The sequence below is a fragment of the Capsicum annuum genome, unplaced genomic scaffold (genome assembly GCF_002878395.1).
Source record: "Capsicum annuum cultivar UCD-10X-F1 unplaced genomic scaffold, UCD10Xv1.1 ctg3597, whole genome shotgun sequence".
In the NCBI taxonomy this organism is placed as follows: Eukaryota; Viridiplantae; Streptophyta; class Magnoliopsida; order Solanales; family Solanaceae; genus Capsicum; species Capsicum annuum.
In genome coordinates, this window is record NW_025842924.1 from 24,004 (window position 1) to 33,284 (window position 9,281).

The following is a 9,281-nucleotide window of genomic DNA, read 5'->3' on the forward strand; positions in this document are numbered from 1 at the left end:
ATTTTTTTTACTTGGAAAAAAATAGTATAGATGTGTAACACATGAATAAATCAACAAAAAGACAAAAATACAACAACTCAAACTTGACTTATGCATTGACTTGAGAATGATGAGTCACATACCCGAAATAACTGTCACGACCCGAACCAGGCCTGGCCATGACGAGTAATCATGCACCTAATTCATATGATCAAAGTAATACGGAAGAAAGACAATAATTTGAAAACATGGTCGTAAATATGAAAAGAAACAATAACGGGGAGATATGGTTCCCCCAACATCAATCAACCTCTAAACAACTGTCTGCGAAAATTTCTAACAAATGACTGAGTCAAGTAACCGTATATAAACTGGGACAAGGCCCCCAGTAGACCCCAAAACTGAATATAAGATAAAAGGATTTCAGGACATAAGACCTTTCGAAACATAGAAGGCTCACCACTTGTCTCTGCAACTCTTTCTGAATGATCAACTGATTCTCTTGACCCCTAGACTGGGCCTCTGAACCTGAGAGGTTGGAGAGGGGAGGGGGTCAGCACAAAAGTACTGGCACGCAGAGATATCAAAACAAAACATAATATTTTTTCAAAATATAGTTGAGAGCCATTATAAAGCAATTTCGTATCAAATCATTTGAAAACACATGGGCGTAATGCAATAGTTTCTCAACAACAATGAAATGCAACTAATCTAGCTGGAATACCCTACATAATTTACACCAACTGTCTAACCTCGGTTGCCGCCGAGATTAGAGTATAAGTGAGGGAGAGAAACACAAGATCACATAGCATGGTGTCTCGACCCAATGGTAGTGCCCAAGATCACTTAGCACAAGCTCCTACATATAGTCCCAATTTGGGAATGACATAAAGTCAAGTACACAAGATCACTTAGCCTAGTACCAAATCTCCGTGTTGGCAAACACATTTTCCTACTCTCAAATGCCTTCTTCGGGCATCCACCTATCTCATGTAAAATCGATGCATTCAAATTTCATCTGATTCAATCACATATCATATTATGTAGGGTATCGTCATACCCGACTTACAAGTCCTCAATATCACTTCCTCATATGCATAATCATGTAAAAACCAAGGTGCTTCATCATTTACAAGTGGTGAACAATATTTATTTTAAATTCATTCTCTCTTTTGTTGATCACAATATGATATGGGGTATCAAGACATTATCATGGGAATTTGAAAGCAATTTATCATTCATATTTATCAAACTTCCATGGAAAATCTCAAATCACATATGCATGATTTCAACCATTGAAGTATATAGGCAAACAATTCCCGTGACATAAAGAAAAATGACTTAGAAATCATATTGAAAGCAAGTTATTATCATTTAATTGAAAACCCCCATTTAAAAGCATGCATGTTCATAAAAACTACACCCATGAGATTTTAGGATAACCCCACGTACCTATATTTCCAAGGATAATAGATGTTTCTTGAAGCTTGTGGATTGGTGATTCCAAATATGTAATTATCTTTGTAAACCTACGGTCGAATCTTGAACTATTTGGGTTTTTATTTTGAAACCCTAAGGAGAATCTTTGAGCACTTTTGATGAATGAAGTTGTATTTCGGGGTCCTTGGAACTGAATTTCGTGTTTTAGGGCTAAGTAAGGGTAGAAAAGGACCACTTTGTCCCCAAAACGTAGTGTTAAAGTCACTTGAATTCTTTACATAGGCGCCGCCCATTTGCCTATGTTTACATAGGCGCTGCCCATCCCATTGCCTATGTTTACATAGGCGCCACCTAGGCTATCGCCTATGTTTACATAGGCGCCGCCTAGGCTATCGCCTATGCTTTCCAGTGGCCATGGGCGATTGGTTAGGCGACACATATCACTTTGAAAGGCCATAACTTCTTTCTCGGGTGTCGGATTTTAGCAAAATCGGTATCGTTGGAAAGATAACTCAAATACCTATCATTTGACACATAGTAGGCTTCCTAATTTAACATATATAGAGAGTTATGGTTGATGGAAGCTGACACACTTTACAACATCCACTAAAACTTAGTTGATCGAAATAGTTTCAACTGGTCCATGAGTTGAAGGACCTCTATGGTCTAAATTCAAGCTTGAATGGATTCACATTCTACACAAATAATTAACATGCTGTATTGGCATAGGATTTTATGGCTTCGGGATTATCAACGCATCGAAATCATGGTCTATATTGTAGCCCGAACTGCGGGGCGTTACAATAACAAAATCGAAACATGACTTCGATTTCAACAACCATAGTTTTGTTTTATTGAATCTGATATTAAAAGTTTGGTTTGTTTTCACGATCTGAACCGCCATCCGAGCCATGATGGGCATTCCAAACAAACAATATCTATTGGAAATATCACTTGAATTGGTTGAGTGACTTTTCTGTTACAAAACAAAGAGCAAAGACTTTTTGAGATAATTATCAAAAGTTGATTGGCGATGTGAACAATCAACTCTCGACATTAGTATTATGAATTCTCACGCTTCATATCGCGGTCATCTAAACTCATCTCAATCAAGTGCTACGGAGTATATTAGAGATTACAATATAGTCTAGACATGTATTGGTGTAGGACTGGATATGGTTCACTACTTTAGAGCTAAGAAATGAGAACCAAACATGTCTACATCATATACCATGTGATCTTTGTGTGATAACACAACAAAGCTACTTCTGTTAGGTCTTTGTCTGCATCATATTGAACAATATTATCTACAAGATTGTCACGATCCGAGCCGAGGCCCTAGCCGCGATGGGCATCCCGAGCCATGAAGGCTCAAGAAACCCCCCTTACCCCGCCCACTAGTGATATTGTCTGCTCTGGGCTCAGGCCTGCACGGCTTTAAAATGCATCACTAGGGAATAAAGCTTTTTTACTTTTATACCCAGCACGACTTTGTGTGATAACACAACAAAAATACTTTGGTTAAGTCTTTGTCTACATCATATACCACTGCACCAATTTTTTCCATCAACAAACAAAATAATCAACTCACAATCACTTAATTGGCAGTATATGATGATGGTTTTGAAAATAATCTCTTTTCTTCAGTTTTTCATCTCTTGTACCTCTTTACAATTACTTTTGCTTCCAATGAGCAAGGCTTAAATGTAAACTAAGTGTCAAGTAAGTTTAAGTTGTTACATCAGAATGAAAAATCAAAATTAAAATGAAGAGAATAGAAGTTGAATGATTCTTAGCTATTAAATCAAAATAAAAGGACGTCTGTCATAGAAAATATAGTAAAGAAATTATTTTCTCAAAGAAAATGACCACATCATATGAAATTTTTATGGAAGAGACTTGTACAATGACTTGAAAATGACAAAATTTAAGTATTTGCAGTTGGACTCTTTCTTTATTTCAAGAGGAAAAAAGATGTAGATTATATGACTTAGTCGTATCTAATGTTTGAGAATGACATTCTCCTACTCTTTTGCCTACTTAAATATACTTGACTAACTTAATTATTGGTCCAGTAAAGTATTCTTTTTCAATAACACGGGTCCACATAAATAAGGACTTTCTTATGCAAGCATTGAAATTTTACATCAAATTAATTGAATTTGTGTGATGTAGCTAACTTTGAAATTTCTACAGCAAGATATGGAAAATACAACACATCTCCCACTTACAATTTGTTATCTTTCTTGGCTTAATTTCCTCCGTTATTTTTTTTTTTAGGGAGACACAACCCATTAACAACGAGTTCAATTAAACTCATTTTTCTCAGACACGAAACACAAATATATTATGAAGCCTCACATGTCAGGCATGAGGCGATTTAATAGTTTTATTTTATTTAACAAGTAAATGTAGATGAGCTTGGACAAGAAAAAATAAAAATTTAAATAGAAAAAATAAAACAATTTAGTTTCTTAGACAAAATAGGTCAAACTGGAATTTTTCTTGGCAAGATTAAAGACTAAAGCATTGACTTGGAGAATGACATCTTCTAAACTTGGAATTGATTAATATGAAGAAAGTTCAAACACATACAAACAAGCATATGGACATAATTCTTTCCCTGATTTCTCCGCTTTGATCGTCTTTTATTTTTCAATAACTGTTAGAGTTTGTGACCCGAATTTTGTTGATTCGGCCTTGAAAAATTCGCGGTGCAACCCTTGTTCGCCCCGCAGTATGTTGGGCTTTGGATTTTTTTGTATGCATGTATTATATAACTATGTTTAGTGGATTGTTTTTGGTTGTGAAAAATTACGTCATTGAGACTTTCGTCTCCTCCACTATACTCCTCTCCATTCTACGTAAATCTGTGTGTGTTCATCTTGTTGCTTCTTTTGCTTATCCTATTGCTTATTCCTGTTTGATTCGATAACAATAACAGTGGTGTTTGGGCTAACTTGTTCATTGAATACGTGTTACCTTTCACTAGCAAATGCATACCGGATAGCTCAGTCACCACCGTGACTTTGGAAGATTGAAAAGTCACCTAGTGTTTTTCAGTTTAGGGTAAAATTTAACATCAAACAAAAATTCAAAGAGACATGGATTTGTGTGATGTAGTTTTCAAAGTCTTTCTTGACTTCATTTTTGTGTGATGTTGTTTTCAAATGCATTTAATACAAAGAAATGCATTTAATTATTTGAAGACTTGCAAAGAAATGCATTTAATTATTTGAAGACTTATAAAGAAATGCAATTAATTATTTGAAGACTTACAAAGAAATGCATTTAATTATTTGAAGACTTACAAGTAAGTATTTCTGATGCAACGCCTTATTTGAGATGCAAGACTTGTACTTGTTTACTGCAACATAAAAAGTGTACCCTGAACCAATTTCATCTATCAACAAACAAAATAATCAACTCACAATCACTTAATTAGCAGTATATGATGATGGTTCCCAACAAAATATTCTTGTTATTACTTCAGTTCTTCACTCTCTTGTACCTCTTTGCAATTACTTTTGCTTCCATTGAGGAAGCAGCTGCTCTCCTAAAATGGAAATCAACTTTCAAGAAACAGAATAATTCCTTATTGGCTTCATGGCAACCAAGTTTTGATGCATGCAGCGGCTGGTACGGAGTTATTTGCTTTAATGGTAGGATTAACAGGTTGAATATTACAAATTCTAGAGTCATTGGTACCCTCTATGATTTTCCATTTTCATCCCTCCCTTTTCTTGAATATTTTGAACTTAGCGTGAACAATCTCTCTGGCACCATTCCGCCGGAGATCGGGAATCTCACTAATCTTATCTATCTTGACTTGTCCATGAATCAGATTTCAGGCAAAATCCCACAACAAATCGGCTCACTGGCTAGGCTTCAGACCCTCCACATCTTTGACAATCATGTAAATGGTTCCATTCCGGAAGAGATAGGTTACCTAAGGTCTCTTACAGAACTATCTTTGAGTACCAACTCTCTTTATGGTTCTATTCCCGCTTCATTGGGGAATTTGAACAACTTGACCCTTTTGTATCTTTATGAGAATCACCTTGCTGGTTCCATTCCGAAAGAAATAGGTTACCGGAGGTCTCTTACTAAACTAGCTTTGAATACCAACTCTCTTAATGGTTCTATTCCTGCTTCATTGGGGAATTTGAACAACTTGTCCCATTTGTCTCTTCATAATAATCACCTTTGTGGCTCTATTCCGGAAGAGATAGGTTACCTAAGGTCTCTTACAGTACTAGATTTGAGTACCAACTCTCTTAATGGTTCTATTCCTGCTTCATTGGGGAAATTGAACAACTTGACCCTTTTGAATCTTTCTGAGAATCACCTTTCTGGTTCCATTCCAGAAGATATAGGTTACCTAAGGTCTCTTACAAAGCTATCTTTGGCCAGGAACTTCCTTAATGGCTCTATTCCCGCTTCATTGGGGAATTTGAACAACTTGACCCAGTTGTATCTTTATGAGAATCACCTTTCTGGTTCCATTCCGGAAGAAATAGGTAAGATGAAGTCACTTCAGAATTTAAGATTATATATAAACAATTTTTCTGGCGCAATTCGTAGTGAGTTGGGGAATTTGAAAAACCTCAATTATCTACTATTATCCCAAAATCAACTCACTGGTTCAATTCCGTCTTCCTTTGGCAATTTGAGAAACTTGCAATACCTGTTTCTCGTAACCAACAATCTGATTGAGGAAATTCCTTCATCTATTTGTAATTTGACATCACTGGCAGTCGTGCATTTGTCGAGAAACAACTTGAAGGGAAAAATTCTGCAATGCTTGGGTAATATCAGTGGCCTCCAGTATGTGAAGATGTCACATAATAATCTCAGTGGAGAGCTCCCTCCGTCTATTTGCAATTTAACATCACTACAAAGTCTAAATTTGGGTAGAAACAATGTAATGGGAGCAATTCCGCAATGTTTTGGCAACATGAGTAGTCATCTTGAGGTTTTTGATATGCAGCACAACAATTTTTCCGGTACTCTTCCAACAACTTTTAGCTTTGGAAGTGCACTCAGAAGCTTCAATTTGCATGGAAATAAGCTAGAGGGAAAAATTCCACGATCCTTGGAAAATTGCCAACTACTGGAAGTTCTTGATTTAGGAGACAATCTCCTCAATGATACATTTCCAATGTGGTTGGGAACTCTTCCTGAGCTACGAGTTTTAAGCTTGAGATTGAATAAGTTGCATGGGCCCATTAGACCTTCAGGAAGTGAATACATGTTTCCTGAGCTTCGATTGTTAGATCTCTCTTCCAATGCCTTCATGGGAAACTTACCGACAAGTTTGTTTCAATATCTCAGAGCCATGAGGAAAATTGATCCATCAAAGAAGGCACCAAGTGATGAAGAAGATGGGTATTACCAAAACTCCATAGCTGTCGTAACAAAGGGAATGGAGCATGAAGTTGTGACAATCTTGTTTTTGTACACCACTATTGATCTTTCAAACAATAAATTTTAAGGACATATTCCAAGTATCATAGGTGATCTCATTGCACTCCGCATTCTAAATTTATCCCATAATGCATTGCAAGGTCCTATTCCCCTTCACTTGGAAGTTTATCTTCAGTTGAATCATTGGACCTGTCAGGTAACCATCTTGTAGGAGAGATACCAGCACAATTTGCTTCTCTTACATTTCTTGAAGTCTTAAATCTCTCCTATAATCATCTCGAAGGTTGCATTCCTCAAGGGCCTCAATTTCATACCTTTGAGAACAATTCATATGAAGGTAATGACGGATTACGTGGATTCCCACTTTCAAAAGGTTGCGCTAATGATGGTCATGATTCAGCATCAGAGAAAACTAATACTGGATCTACGCTTGATGAAGAAAGCTACTCTGAATTTCTAAATGATTTTTGGAGAGCCGCTCTTATGGGGTATGGAACCGGACTATGTATTGGATTATCCATACTATATTTCTTGATCTCAACTGGAAATATGAAACGGCTAGCAAGAATCATTGAAGAGCTGGAACACAAAATTATGATGGCGAGGAGAAAGAAGCAGCGAAGGCAAAGGAATTACAGAAGAAGCAATAATCGCTTCTAGAAAATTTATCAATGGAGCAAGATTTGAGTTCGGGAACTTACAGGTATTCAAGCTAAGTTCTACACTGATGTATTAGTATTTCTTATGGATAAGTGTTTGACGCTCACTATCTTATTTTTCAATTTTCAGATGTCAAGGATAAGAAGACGTTGGCGCAGTGGAGTTGGTTACTCCTATGTTCACTATTAAGCTTTATTTTGAGCGATATCCGCATCTACACTTGTTCTTCCTTAGTTTGTATTAATATACTTACACTTTATTAACTTAATATATTTTTGTAGTTCATATGCTTGACTTTGAATGTCTTGACAGGGGTAGAGCCAAGTAGGTTCAACGAGGCAAAAAGTTATATTATTTATGTACGGTCAAAATTATTTTTTATATATATATGATAGATATTAAATCTCTTTGGCTTCATTACATGTTTACTTTTTCATATTTTGAATTCTTTAGCGAAAATCCTACCTTCACCAAGAAATTTGGTTGTAACAACCAAAAGGTGTTTGGAAAAAGGACGTTGTTACTTAGAGGTTTGACTATATAAGTTCGATAACATGAACCTATTGGATCGAATAATTGAGACTCGCCACGTAAGGCACATTGTAATGGAAAGTCCTCATATCAAAGGTTTTTTTAAATTCTCGAAGCTCAAATCTAAAACTTTCTTATTAAGGTAAAGGGATATCATTCATTCCACCATATTTTCCAACATGTGATATTTCTTATTTTCATGGGAAATATGAAAATGTAGAAGTCAAATCACTTTTTGGTTGTTTTGACATTTCTCCCACTTTGGAAAAAAAAAATCGTGATAAAGTGATAAGTATTCTTTTTCTTTTTAATTAAGGATCGCGAATTCTAGTTTTTGAGATAAAATCACCTTTAACAGGAAGCATCTTACCCCTAAAAATTAAAGTAGAACTTCCTGATCGATGCGAATTCAGATTAATTTGACCCAAAAGCGATTTATATATATAGAAGTCATATTTTTTAAAATTAAAATTTATGATATCAATTATTATAAAATGAAATTGAAAGCAGCCGCCAACTGTTATTTGATTCTTTCAATTCTAGAAGAATGAGACTCTTATTTTGTTCTTTTCTATTTTTATTCTTTATTATTTCTTTTACTTAGTTAAGGATGACGTTATTTAAAATATTACTTAAGGGAAAAAGTATTAGTTTTGAATTGTCACATTGACAAATTAAAATATAAAACCCATTTATTTTTCTAGAAGACATGGAAATAGAAACATTTCTAAGAAGGCGATATCATTAACAGCAACATATCTAGTATAATATCATAAGTGGATATGACGAGAGTGAAATTAATATCCACGTTATCCCTATTTTTCTGGATATCGTTATATATATATTTATGGATTTTAGAAAATGTTTCCTAAATTATTTTATGGTTTAAAAGTTTATTTTAAAACGAAATCTTGATTTATTTTTAGTTTTTAACCATAGAAGTCTTGAATTTGAACCTTAAAAATGAAAAACAAATCTAGCGAAAGCGATTCCTCTTTAAATGATTTTACATGATTTGAATTTTGGCAGAGTCGACACTCCAAGGCGAATACGAGATACCATACTTATTAGGAATGTATTCACGAGACATTTGACTTAGCAACCATTTGCTTAAGCGGACAACGATAAGCGAGGAGATCTATGTATCGTGAGCTATAGAAGCCGGGTGCGATGAGATATAGAAGTCACGTGCGGCAATCGACTCAATCAAAACGATAGTGGTCAGGCAAGGTAGGTTTTCCAAC

General features: G+C 35.4%; 1 pseudogene; it reads left to right on the forward strand.

Moving 5' to 3' along the window:
* Positions 1 to 4,741: 4,741 nt before the first annotated feature.
* On the forward strand, positions 4,742 to 7,798 carry LOC107854173 (annotated as a pseudogene).
* The last annotated feature ends 1,483 nt before the right edge of the window (positions 7,799 to 9,281 follow it).